We start from the raw sequence: 14,948 nt of genomic DNA, 5'->3' as shown, positions 1-14,948 counted from the left end.
GGCACTTCATCAGAATCCCTGGTTTGCACCCTGCCCTACAGAATTTGGACTTCCGCAACCCCATGGTCACCTGAGACAATTTTATAAAATCTCAGGCTATTTATAGATATTGCTGTCAGTTCTGTTTTCCTAGAGAACCCTGACTAATACGCAGGTGAAAGGACCCTGGAAAGAAGTAGCTCCTCTGTGTGTGGGGCTTGTGCAGAGATGGAGATAATTAGTGTTCTACCAACCTGAGTGGAAAGGCATTGCAATATATGAGCATCAAGGAGAATCCTCAGAAGGTATAGTGGGGCTCAATTCACCTTACACTAAAGTTTTCTCTGGGCCTAACCTAACAAAGCCCCAAAAGGCTCACAGCATTCCAACTAATTTCAAGAAATTTAACACAGCAAAATAGAATACTATTTATAGTATCAGTTAAAATGCAGAGACTGTCAGATTGCGAGGAAAAGCAAGATCCAACAATGTACTGTCTACAAGAACACCAATTAAAATATAAAAACACAGAAAGGTTAAAAGTGAAAGTATGGAAAAAGATATACCATGCAAACATTAATACAAAAAAAAGCTGGATCAGTACATTAATATCAGATAATGTAGACTTCAGAGCATTGAATATTGACAGGGATAAAGAGGGACATTTCATAATGTTAATGACAAACATAGATGTGTTAGGCAGACTATTGTCCCTCTCCAATAGTATCCACATCCTAATCCCTGGGACCTATGAATATGTTACTTTACATGGCCAAAGGGACTTTAAAAATGTGATTAAGTAACGATTTTTAAGATTGGGAGATAATCCTGGATTATCTGGGTAGGCCCAAACTAATCACATGAGTCCTCAAAAGTAGAAGATCTGAATGTGTCAGATTAATATGGTGGAGGAAGAAGGGTGGGAGAGTTACAACGTTGCTGGCTTTGAAGATGGAAGAAGGGGCCCATGAGCAAAGGAATGTGGGTGGCCTCCAGAAACTGGAAAATCAAATGAAGTAGATTATCTCGTAGAACCTTCAAAAGTAATATAGTCCTGCTGACACCTTGATTTTAGCCTAGTGAGTCCCACATTGCACTTCTGATATACAGAACTGTTAGATAAATTTGTATTCTTTTAATTCACTAAGTTTCTGGTAGTTTGTTACAACAGCAAAAGAAGACAGCACCAACAAAGACTTTCAAAGTCCGTGAAGCAAAAACTGATGGCAGTGAAATGAGAAAAAAATAAATCTACAGTTATAGTTGGATATTTCAACATGCGTCTCTTAGTACTTGATAGAACAAATAGAGAGAAAATCACTAAGGATATAGAAGACTGGAGCACTATCAACCAATCTGATCTAATTGACATTTATATAACACTCCACAAAATAAGAGTAAAATACATATTCTTTTCAAGTTCATATGGAATATTTATCAAGATAGACTGTATTCTTGGTCTTAAGAAAGGACTGAAATTATGCAATGCATGTTTTCTGACTACAATGAAATTAAACTAGAAATCAATAATGGAATACCTATACACATAGAGAGAAAATTTTCCATGAATCAAAGATGAAATCACAAGTGAAATTAGAAAATATTTTGAACAGAACTTAAATGAAAATGCAAGATATCAAAACTGAAGTAATACAGCACAAAACAGTACTTAGAGTGAAATCCATAGGACCAAATACTTATACTGGCAAAAAGTTTCAAATAAATGATCTTAGCTTCTACCATAAAAAAAGAGAGAGGGAGAGAATGAATTAAACCAGAGCAATCAAAAGGAAGTCAAGAATAAAAATGAGAGTACAATTAGTGTGAAATTTAATTTATCAATTTTTTATTTTATGCAACAACAAAAACTATAGTTACAGACAGCTCTTCAGGGATTGCCAAGGATGAGGACCAGGAGGGGATTTATTGTACAGAGGAACTTTGGGGAGTGATGGAAACTGTATCCTGATAGTACTGGTTATGCATTGGTCAAAACTGATTAAATTGTACACCTAAAATTGGTGAATTTTATTATATGTAAATAATACCTCAATAAAAGTGCTCATTATATAGAGGAGAGATAGATAGGTAGACAGACAGATACATAAATAAAATAGAGAATGTCTCTGAAAACAGAGTTGAGGATGGTGGGACATTGTTATTATTTAAACTTCAATAGTTTTACTTCCATGGGCATGTTTGACCTTTTAAAGGGAAAGAAAATTGAAATGTTACCAGATTAGCCTGAATCATGCCTTAATGTGGAAAATAAAATCTGTGTTTTATTTCAAGGATAAGGGAAATAATTTAAAATATTACAGAAGAAACTAGCAAAAATATAATGTAGAAATCCCAGTGACAAGGGCAAAAGCAACCTAAATGAAAATTTCTTACTGAGATCCATGAGGGAAGATTGAGCAAATGAACAGATGTACAATTACAATAAAATCACAAGTTGTTTTTTAAAAAAATTTACAATTTAAAAAAAAGTTCTAAATGTCCTAAAGTTCTTCCGGAAAAATAAATGTGCAAGAATAGATAAGAAAACACCTGAGTAAACTATCTCTGCCTCACAGAGCAAGGATGTTATGCATTTAAAAAATTATTCTACTCCTCAGTCTTAACTTCATGCCCTTCTTTGGTGAATTTATTTATGTTTATAGTAATTCTCAACAAAGTGATACTGGCCTACAATAGATTCTTGGGAAGGAATACTCACTTTTCACTGACCAGGATTTGCCGTGATACATTCTCTCATTACAACGTGAGGTGCATATAAACTGTATTTACTGAATAATCCCAGATTTTACATATTTAGTTCATGGACAAGATGCCTGCAGAAGGTCAATTTATATATTCTGAAGAATACAGAAGGCCTTGTTTGAACAAACCTAAAATGTGCAAATTTGTTTGTCAATATATCCCAAATCTCCTCCAAATAATGGGAGTTTAAGAGTTTATGAGTCAACCTAAACAGCTTGCTGATGATCATTTGACAGAGTGTGTGGGATATTGAGTTTACTTCAAATTTATGAACTGATGGAGCTATTCCTTATAATGATTAACAATGAGTCATAGAAGAAACCAAGGGTCATGCTCAGACACATGTGCCTAATGTCAGGTGTGGAGGGAGTGAGAACAGTTGTAGAAGAGGGAAAGGTCTCATGACAGTCTGTTAGCTAATTTTCATTTTTAAAGTGAAGACACAGACTGGAAAAAATTTTAAGGCAAACTTAGTACCTAAACCATCTCCAAAATGGGTGCTTTGTGAAAAGCCTTGGTAACAATCCCCAAAAGATTATTATTAATATAAGAAAGCAATAATTCAGAGGGAGCTATAATAATATCACAATATGTTTACTTAATCTGGGGACTCAGAAGAGACTAGAAGTGCTGGGAACATAAGTTGGTTGCACACAGTTCTCTGATAGTTGAGTTTTTTTTTAACCTGAAAACACATAATGCACGCATTCCAAGGCCCAGATGTGAAACACTTAGAAAAATATATAAAAAGTAACTGAAGCTAATTTAATAGGATTAAAGCTTTTGTATTTAAAAAAAAAAGCCAAATATAAAAAAAAAAGCTAATATGAACTCTAAAAAACAAAAACAAACCAACCCAAACACACAAAAATTAAATGGGAGGAAATTTGAGGAAGCATTTCAAAAAAGATATTGGGGTTCATGAGGTAGTACCACTAAAAAGAATTAATAGCACATGGTTAAATAGAAAGAAGACACAGAACTGATGTTCCAAATGTGACTTCTGTAATGTAATCAGTCTTAAATAATCATGTTTAAAAAGAATAATTAATAAAATGAACAATATTTATTTAGAGTTTGATAAACAAGTATTTTCAGTTCAACAAACAGTTACTGAGTATCCACTATGTGCATGGATTGGTCTAAGCACTTTAAAAATATAATCTAATTCCAACTTCAGAAGAATCCTGTGAGAGAAGCATTGTTATTTTCCATATTTTATTGATAAGTAAACTAAACAGAGAGACTATAGCAAACTGTCCAAATTCACACAATTAGTGGTCAATTCAAAACCAGATATTTTGGTGCTAAAACAGAAGTTAATTGCTAAGCTGAAAAAATATCACCAGGTAAATTCCAGTCTATTTCAAAAAATAAATGATTTTAAAGTATAAATAAATACAGTATATGTATTAGTCAGCCAAAGGGGTACTGATGCAAAATACCAGAAATTGGTTGGTTTTTATAAAGGGTATTTATTTGGGGTAGGAGCTTACAGAAACCAGGCCATAAAGTGTAAGTTACTTCCCTCACCAAAGTCTATTTTCATGTGGTGAAGCAAGATGTCTGCTGATGTGTGTGAGGGTTGAGGCTTCCTGGGTTCCTCTCTTCCTGGGGCTTGCTTCTGTTTCCTCTGTGAACTTATGTCCCAGGGCTCTGGCTTAAGGCTTCAGCATCAAACTCCAACATCAAAACTCCAACATTAAGAACACTTAACTCTGTCCTTTGCCTTTTATCTGTGATGCCCTACAGGCACAAGGGGTTTATTTAAATACTTAGTCAAGTAAACCTATGAATCCAATATAATCTAATATGCCCAGAGGAAAAGATCAGTTTACAAACATAATCCAATATTTCTTTTTGGAATTCATCAGTAATATCAAACTATTACAGTATGTGAACATTCTATTGTTTTTAAATTTTCTATTAAGAAATCTTCCATTTTAATTCTTCTGTAGTATGACCAGAAGAAAATGTTCCTTCTCCCCTTCTTTATTATAAAGTGATGGCACTTTAAAAATGTCAATCAGCCCATAATTATTAAGTTATTATTTCTGCATTTCTTTATCAATTATGTGTAGAGTAGTTAGCCCTAAATTAGACACTGTGGAGAATATTTATACACATAAGAGGAATTTACAATAAAAATAAGACTAATATATATGTAATAGAAACTACATGAGGACTAAATCTCTGATTCTGCCTAAAACCAGTGGCAAATACAACTGGATACAAATAGATCATTATGTAGAACAGCAGTTCTCAAACTGTGGTCCAAGAGCCCCTGGGAAAACCCAAGAGCCTTTCAGGAAGTCCTTGAAGTCAAATCCATCTTCAAAATAGTGTTTTATTCTCATTCCATTCTCTCATTGAACAGTGGCATTTTCCATTGCCGTGTTCATGGAAGGTAAACTCCAAACCTATCCAACTTCAGCAAAGTAGAATTAGCCTCTCAGGGTAATATCTCAGATTGGTGGCCTGAAACAATGGGACAGGTTTTCAGAGTTCATTAAAAGGTTCTCTGCACAGAACCTCCAAAACCTTTGATAGCAATTATTATCTTCTACACCAGTGGTTCTCCAAATTGAGCTTGCATCAGAACCACCTGGAGGACTTCTTAAAACCCAGATGGTTGAGCCCCACCTCCAGAAATTCTGATTCAGTAAGTCTGGGCTAAGTGTGGAGAACCACTATTCTCAGACATAGACCAGCCAAATTCTGACCCCTTTCCACCTGACAGGGCTTCAGAGGGTAAAAGCAAGTGTATGACCATCTTTTACCTTTTCATCTTCCAGTGATTTGTCCTCATATATTGCTCTTTAATAATTCTCTATCTGGGTTCAGCTGCTTTCAGATACGTGCTAGTGGAAAAGCTTTTGAAACACATTTGGCATAAAAGTTTCTTTCTAGAAGTTCACACATTGGAAATATTAGTTAAGTTGGAAAATAAATTCTTGAAATGATTCATGGGAACTACAAAGTTATGAAGGTAAAACCCCTAGAGCACAAGCAAGTATCTGGGAACTACCCTCAATACTGTTTCAATCAGCAAAAGAGGTTAAGTATTTAAACAAAACATTATCTTCAATTGCTAAGAATATGCTTTTCATGGTACTCTAAGGCACTCACTGCATCCAACAGAATTCCATAAGGCGAAGGAGTCTTTGAGGGTCTGTTGTCCTAAAAGAAAGCTTGCCAGTATCTTGACAGAATTAGGAAGTCCTCCTTGAGCCGCCCTCCAGACATGAGCACACACAAAGGAAGGCTTCATCTGAAATCCTAAGCAAATAAAAATCAAATGAGGAAAGTGGAACATTAAATTGTAGAATTGGCAAGTAGCAACATTTTGCAACCTTGAAGATATTATTTAACTAAGAGTTGAAACTCCGTGAAACTGCAATTTTGACAACTAAATGCCCCCCTGCTAAACTATAAAGGTGAAGACTTTACCTGGAAAAATGTATGAAACGCAGTTATTCAACCCAAATTTAATAAGCACTAAAATTATATTTACCAAAGTTCTGGGGTAAAAAACAGTCCATAGCAAAAAGGAAAAGGAGAGAATTTACCTAGATGGTGGGATGCTTTAACAATTTCTTTAAATGGCTATCATTATAGAGCCATTTTCCTTGTAGTCACTTCCTAAGTATTTAGCATTTCCATTGGAAGGTCTTCCTTCCCTAAACTCTTTAGACTTCCAGGAAAATGTTAGCTTTTCTGTGGTGACATTTACCTGCTCTCTTTATTTATCTTTTCTCTGATCTGGAATTCCCAATTGTTTCTAAACCAAGAGCTTCATAATTCCAAAGCCACTCAAGACTTGTCCATTAAATTCATCCAAATTTGTTCAACAGGAGATGGCAGAGTCCAGTTATGTATAACATACCACATTAAATACTTTACATATAGCAAAACATATTAGTTGCACCTTACATTGATCTGCCACCAAAGCGTCCCTTTTTTTTCTGGCACCAGAGTTTAGGACTTTTAATTTGTCCCAAAGTCCCTGAAGCAAAAATCACGATAATACATTCGGCTTTCTTTTATACTCCCCAATGCAAAAAAAAAAAAAAAACTATTCATAGGAAAGAATGGTTTTGTACATGGGATGAAACTTAATATAAATCCAAAACTTACAGATAAGGGTTAGCTCTATCACTAATCTCTTTGAAAAGGTTATATGAATATCCAATCAAAACCAAAAGGGCATCTCATTTGAAGTGTCAAAACATCTTATATATGGTCTATGGTCTCCATTTATTGTGGTAAAATAGAGGAGGTGGACAGTGATAACTGCTGCAAAACAGACAAACATGAAGTAATATAGAAGTTGAGTGATGGGGTTGGGATCAGGAAAGGTTTGGAGAAAGATTTGGCATTTGAACTGAGCTTTGAGGAATAAGCAGAATGTGAACATGCAGAGCTAATGTAGGCACTGCTGAAATTTCAGTTTTGCCAAATCTGAGTGACCAGTATGTATGTGGAAGGCAAACACAGTTCAATCCCCTAGAATCAATCCACTGCCCATCCCCCATCCCATGAGACAAATCATCTTATTCACATAGCAGTCTCCCAACATAAATATCTTTTGGGGGCTCCAGTAACATTCTCTTCTGAAAATATTTTTGGAGTTTTTTTTCTCTCCTCCCTGGATTTTAAATTTTCAAATGTGAAATTCAATGCTCTAGAGGGCACATGCATGTTTTTGCCTTGTCTGGAGTAAATTCTTGAAAAAGACCATACTGAGATTTACATTATTTATATACAAATAAAGTATTAGGGATGGGAAAGAATCTCTTTAATGTGACTGCATCTATACTCTTTTGGGAGAATAACAGAGGAATTATCCAAATTATAATCCAAATTATCCAAATGTAAATTTCACATCCTCACATCTGTCCCATTTATAGCTGAATGGTTTGAATTTTCCCCTCATACAAGAAAACACTTGGATTGAAAAGAAGAGGGGGATACATTTTTTTGGTAAAGACAAAGAGGAAAAAACCCAAATGCAAGAGAATGAAAGAGGAAGTTGTCTGGAAATGAGGACAGCGAGAAAGGAGGTAGGCGCAGAGAAGTAGGGAGATAGGGTTGGCTGACAAGAAGCCTTTTTAAAACAATGCAAATATTTCTGCCTGTCCCTATAATAGGAAGTGGCATGGACCATTCTTGGGAGGTTTTTCCCTAGGGACATACCCATTATCAGGACTCCAAACCATCTGTCTGGCCCAGCCTTTGGTACTCTTGTCCTTGTGGGATAAAGAAAAGACAGACAGAATGCATGGGCTGGAGGAGGTGATGCATGCCAGAGGAGCCTGTGAGGATTGGAGGAAACACCACGCTAGTCCGAAGAGCCAGACACCTGTGTAAACTGCAGGGAGCTGAGAGGGGCCCAGCTGAGCTGATGTAGACACCACATGCATGGGGCTGTAGGAGGTAAAGTCACACAGAGACAAAGGTATACACATGCAACAAACACACACGCACACACTCATTCAGGGAAATGAATAGAGGCAGATTGATCCAGAAAGGGACAAGGAGAGGGAAAAAGCAATATTAAGACATGGAAAAGTGTTCTTAAAGTATCTAAAGGGATATGCCTTTTCCTAAAGTCCTTTGTTTTGCGTTTTCATAGAAATCTTAATATCAACATCAAAAATGCAAATGGCACCTTACCCTGGGTTAAGGGTACCCAACTAATTTAACTAAACTTGTCAAATATCTAGCCAATTGGGAGATCACATAAAAAACACATATGGGTGTTTTTATAACATATATATGCCGGAGTCCCACCCCAGATCTATAGAATCAGAATTTTGAGGGCCTGAGAGCTACATTATGGCTGATACTGCTTAAGAGCCATGGAGAAGTCAGGTGCGGCCTGATTCCACTTAGAGGAACACAGAGCCAGTCTCTGGGAAATGAGATTGTTTACCTGTCTGTGTTTTGAAGGGAACCCCTCCAATATACACACAGACTTATAGAGGGAAAAAAAGCTGATAAAGATCTGGAAATTTGAATTCTTAGGAAAATAATATACAATATAAAAAGGTAAACACCAAGAACTTACACAAATGCTCTATTTTTTTTTTTTTTATTATTCTTTTTTTTTTTTTTTTTCACAAATGCTCTATTTTAAGGTGTGGTGATCCTTACTTACTTGGGCACTTTTATTCTCATATTTTTGGTTCCCATGAGTACAGTGAAAGATCGTGCTTCCCAAAGCATGTTCCATGGCATAATAATCCCACAGAATGCTCTTTGGGGAAAAAGTGAGTTTGAGAAATGTTTCATATTTCTCAACATCCTTCACACACACCAACCACCACAACCCAACAAACAGTAGTATTTTTAGGCAATTTTAAAAACAGGTTTAATTTAATTTAAAAAGTATTTTTCAAACTTAATGTGACCACAGACCAAATTTTCAATATAATGTCTGTATCATGAGGAACTAGCATGATGAAGAATTAACCTTGAAAAAAAATTAGAATCTTGTGTGAAGAAAGATAACTGGTCACAAATCACAGCTTCACTTTTTTTTTTAAAGAGGAGAATTTTTAAATGTTAAAACTTAGCCACAGCACAGGCCTACGTCAAAGGCACATGTATAAGCATTCAGTAGTTTCCACACTCAAAGTTCCTGAATTACCTCAGGTAAAGATCAAACTAAATTATTTTAAGACACTGAAGAAAACAAAGCCATTTGAGGAATTCAGGCTAAACAGAATACATGGGCCTATCAGACAGGAAAATACTTCTGGCTAATCAATAGAAGTATATTTTAAGCTAAGGACACCCTGAAAAGAAACTAGTAGAAAAGGGTTGAACTGGACAGACCTCTTCTCAGATGCTCAAGGATGTCCTGCATCCCTCCTAGTTCCTTACACCAAGAAGCATAGGAGGAGATGACTAGAGGCAGATCATATTAGCAATTGGTGAAAACATTGGGTTGATTCATAACTGGATAATTCACCAACTCACACACATCTGTTACATAAGCAAAGCCAGCTTGACAGAGAGGCCTTCAGAGAGCCCCTGAAGGTGGGGTAAATCTGGTTTTAGAAAAGAACACAGGATGTGAGACAAGAGTCTCATGAGGGGAATTGGGAAGATGGAAAGTTAACAAGAAAGGTAAGAATATACAACTTTTATTTCTAAACCTAATGATCCTAGGAAAAGAAAACTCCACAAGTCATTCCTGAGTGGCATATATAATTCATACTATAAAATAAACAAATAAAATGACAAAGAAGTTGGACTTTTTAACATGGAGGGTGATTTTTACACATGAGTTTGAAGCAAATGGTTGCTAGGAGGTATGACAAAATGAGGAAACAGACTATAAGTGATATTTGGGATGTGTACAAGATAGGGTGGAGTGGACAAGATGATCTAATGTAGCTAGATGTAACTAAATACATTTCTTGTCTGTGGTTGATTTGGCATCATTTTTGTCTTTATTTTGAAATTACCAAAGCATGCCTCTTTAACCTGGTTTTAGAACATGAAACCTGATATGCACTATTTTAAAAACCAGTGTCCACAAGGTATACGGTGGTAAGGAGAGAGAATAATTCAGGAAGAAAATAAAAAAAATTTCCACTGAGTGGTTTATCAACTCAAGATTTTCTTTATTAAGCATCAGTTTGCTTTTTAAAAGAAATAGGTATGGTTTTATTCTGAAGTAAAGATATCAAATAATCTAATAGTAAAATGTCACAAGCTATTGCTTGTTGTTTCCCTTGCCCTCTTTTCTTTCCAAAACCTCTCCCCTGTCCCAGCCCTGAATATTTCAGCATGGTACTAAGCAAACAGCTGGGGAAATCAGAGCAGAGAAGCTGGTTCCTCTGGGTGCTAAGGAAAATAACAGCCACAACATCAGTAATGGGGAGTGATGCTGTTTTTTGGGACATCCTCTGTGTGGATCCAGGCACAGATAGAGATCTAAATGCAACCCTCCTCTATGCCCTCACCACGGAAAGAAAAGTCTTAGTAGTTTTGAACTGATTGGATTACCTAAACTAATGCTTTAGAAGTCAGGAAAGAGCAGGGATGTAAAGAGGTAGGTACTAATTGTATAATATTTGTTTACAAACTGTTATTAACTATAAAAAGTAGATCACAAAAAGTATGGTTAGTGTGATCCTACTTCATTTAAGTAAGTATTCTTATTTACATGAAAAGTATACTGTAAATAGGCTGTTAAAATGATAGTCTCATTATGCCATTTGATTGAGGAATCAGCAGGATAGATTCAGAGCTTATGAGACAGGCCTCCATGTGCTGCCTATAGAAGTGAAACGGTCAAGTACTAGTTTCACAATTCTAGGTCATTCACCAAAGGTCCCCTCATTCACACTGAGAATATGAAGGAATCATGAGAGTAAAGAGGGTGTTCAGAAAGACATTTTTTGAGCTATTGTTGTGCTCCAAGTTTCCCTCCCTCAAGAGGTAGAAGTTACCTCCTTCACCTCCAGTCTTGTAAGGATGGCCATCCATGGAATCACTCACAGAGCTTGAAATATACTCCCTACCTTTTGGGAACATGGAGGACTAGTAACTAACTCAAAATGAGAGTGCTAAAACACCCTGTAGCAGTGGGACGCAGGAAGCTGCCAAGGAATCAGTCTGTACCCCCAGAGTTTCTCAGAGGAAATGGATGCATGAGCATTTTTCAAGGACCACAGGTAGACCACATGTGAGAGAAAGCCAGCACAGGGTTGTCCTGGGTCCTTTTCAATAAAAGTATCTACAGAGACAGAGGGACCAAGCACAAAGAAATTGGAGGTAGACTTTGGATTCCTAGGAGGTGTGGAAGGAGTTGCAAGTAGCCAACCCAAATGTAGATGACAAACACTGAACAACTAGCAAAAGGGCCAAAAAAAGGAATCAGTCTTACTAGGGTGACCATATAATTTATTGCTCAAACTAGGACAGTTTTGAGAGTGAAAAGGGTGCTATTAATAATTATTCTGGGACAATAAGTATTAGGCAGCACTGTCCCACGCAAAGAACCGTCATCCTTATTTTAACTATCTGCTACTCAAAGAGCCTCGCTGCTTAATGACAGCAGGAACCACTATTTAAGATTTTGCCCTTTCGCCTTTTGCTAGAATGATAAGCAGGAAGAAGAATTCTCAAGAGATATTTAGTTTTCTGTTATTTAGTTTGGAAACTTAAGAGTTTCTTATATTAGTCCTTTGTTACTAATTTCTAATTATTCTGCATTATATTTAGAAAGCCTAAGCTGTATATATTTATTTATTTATTGAGGCTTTTAAATGGTTTAATACAAAGTACCTTTTGCAAATTCTGCATGTATGGTTGAAAACAAGTAATACTCTCTGTTGGGATAGAATCCCACAATATCTAATAGCTCACATTTACTAATTATATTTCGCAGGCCTTCAAATTCTCTGCTTATTTTTTGTCTGATTAATCTGTCAGTTCCTGAGAAGTATATATTAAAACCTCCAGCTAACATTGTTATTGATTTTTCTCTGCAGTTCTGTCAATTTCTGCTTGGTATATGTTAGGTGCGTATGTATTAATGATAGATAGATAGATAGATAGATAGATAGATAGAATGATATCACAGAGAAAATCTTAAAAGCAACCATAAAAAAAGAATAAGGATTACTGCAAAGGAACACAAAATAGACCAGCAACTGATTTCTCAATAGCAGTAATCCAGAAGATAGGAAAATATATTCAAAGTACTGAAAAAAATAAATATCAACTTAGAATTTTATTTCCAGTGTAATTACCTTTCAAAATGAGGATACAACTAACTGATTTTGAGAAAATAAAACTAAGAGTTTGTTACTAACCGGCCTTAACTAGAGAAAATTCCAAAAACGTATTTCTAGAGGAATGAGAGTACTCCTAGAAGGGAGGCCTTAAATGCAAGAAGGAATAAATGGAGAGAAAGTGATAAATATGTGTGTGAATTGAAACAAACTTTGGGAATATAGAACATTAACAATAATAATACCATGTACTGTTATAAAAAAGAAGCACTAAAATATATGATTAAACAGTATTTATGTTGGTAGCAATGTCATCAGAGATAAAGTATTCTAAGGTTCTTGTATTTTTCAGGAGAATAATAAAGATATTGATTAAATTAAATCTTAAAGTTAAGGATGAATGATAAAAATTTCTAAGTAACTAATAAAAAACTGAAATAAAACATCTACAAATTAGTAAAGGGAAAATTGATTGAGTGAAATATTCAAATATCAAAAAGAAATCAAAAAAGGTGAGAAAAAGAAATTAGGAGAGGAAAGGAAAATAGAGAGCAAAAAAACAGGAGTATAGAAATTAGGGGAGCAACACATTTAGCTTTGTCCTCAGTGTTCAGCCAAAATATGCTCTTTGGACTTGATTTCAGCCAAGGCGTTTGGAAGGCCGAAGAGCTGAATAACTATTCCAAAATCACTTTTGGCATCCCTGAACTTGTGCATGATCAGTGATCATGGGATCACATAGGTTATCATGTTGAATCACCATAACAACATCAGGAATATAAACAAGGCACATCACTCAGATTTATTGTTAGCATCTGAAAATTCGTTTTCAAATATAGGTGCATTTTCTACAAGTTACTAGGCTAGTTTTTTTTTAAGATAAAAAGTACATGCATTGAAATATATGAATTTTAACTATACACTTTTAACAGAAGAATACACTCTTCTATTCCATATCTCTATCACAAAATAGAACATTTCTCTCTCCCCAGAAGTTTCCCTAATGTCTTTGCAGTCAACTTTCCAAAAAGAGACTTTTCTTTCACCTTATATTAAGTGTGTCTGTTCTAGAATTTCACATAATGGTTCATACAGTATTACTCTTTTGTATTTGGCTTCTGCTACTCAGCAGTGAATGTGTGGATTTGTCCATATAGTTAAGCATATTCGTAATTTGTTCCTTTTATTGATGAATATTCTTCCATCATGTTACTATATCACAAATTGTTTACTCTTCAGCTGATGGAAATTTGGGTTTGTTTTAATGTATTGATTATTGAATAACCAATTACCACAAATTTAATATCTCAGTTTCCGTGGATCAGGAGATCAACACAGATTGATCAACCGAGGGTCTCACCAGGCTAAAATCAAGGTGTCTCAGATCGCATCTGAGGCTTAGGGTCCCCATCCAAGACCAAGGTTTGTTGGAAGAATTAGGTTACTTGAGGTTGTAGGACCAGAGCCCTGAGCTTCTAGACCCCCATTCCTTGCCACATGGCTCTCTCCACACATGGCAGTTTTCTTATTCAAGACCAACAAGAGAACATTTTTGCTGCCTATAATCTCACTGACTTCATCTGTCTCTATCTCTCCTCTTAAAATTAGAGGTCAGGTCCACCAGCATAATGTCCCTGTTGATTAACTTATAGTCAACTAATTAGGAGCCCTAATTACATATGCAAAATCTCTTCACCATTGACAAATAATGTAACTTTAACACAGGAATAATATCTTACACACACTAAAGGGTAAGGGATTTTACAAGGCATGTCAACAGGGCCAGGAATCTTGAGAACTGTATTAGTCAGGGTTCTCTAGGGAAACAGAACTGACAAGATATTTATAATGTAAATATTATGAGGGTTTATATATATATATATATATACACACACACACACACACACATAAAGGAACTGGCTCATGTGACTATGGGGATTGGCAAGTGCAAATTCCATATGGAAGGCTGAAAGCTGGGAGCTCCAATAAAGTCCAGTTATTTCAACCATTCGTTGACAAGACTTTCCTTCCCATTGAACTCCTCTGGCTAAAGTAGAGATGGAAATTCTCCCTTCCGACTTCTCCTTTTAAGGCCTTCAACTGATTGAATAGGACTTCTGTCATCATTGAAGGCAATCTCCTCAGCTGATTGTAAATGTAAGAAGACATAGATGCAGTCAACTTACTGATTATTTAAGTCTACAACATATTCTCACAGTAACAATCTGGCCAGAGCTTGCTTGACCAAACTGCTGAACACCATAACCTAACCAAGTTGACATATGAACTTACCCATCACAGGGACCAACTTAGAATTTTGCTGATGATAGGATTATTTCCAGTTTTATACTACTATAAAAAATTTACTGTAAAAAAATGATTGTGCAATCTTTTGGTAGATATATAGTTTGCTTTCTCTTGGGTAAATACCTGTGTATAATTGCTGGGTCATTG

This window comes from Dasypus novemcinctus, chromosome 3, assembly GCF_030445035.2.
Source record: "Dasypus novemcinctus isolate mDasNov1 chromosome 3, mDasNov1.1.hap2, whole genome shotgun sequence".
Taxonomy (NCBI): Eukaryota; Metazoa; Chordata; class Mammalia; order Cingulata; family Dasypodidae; genus Dasypus; species Dasypus novemcinctus.
Note: the sequence above shows the minus strand (reverse complement) of the source record.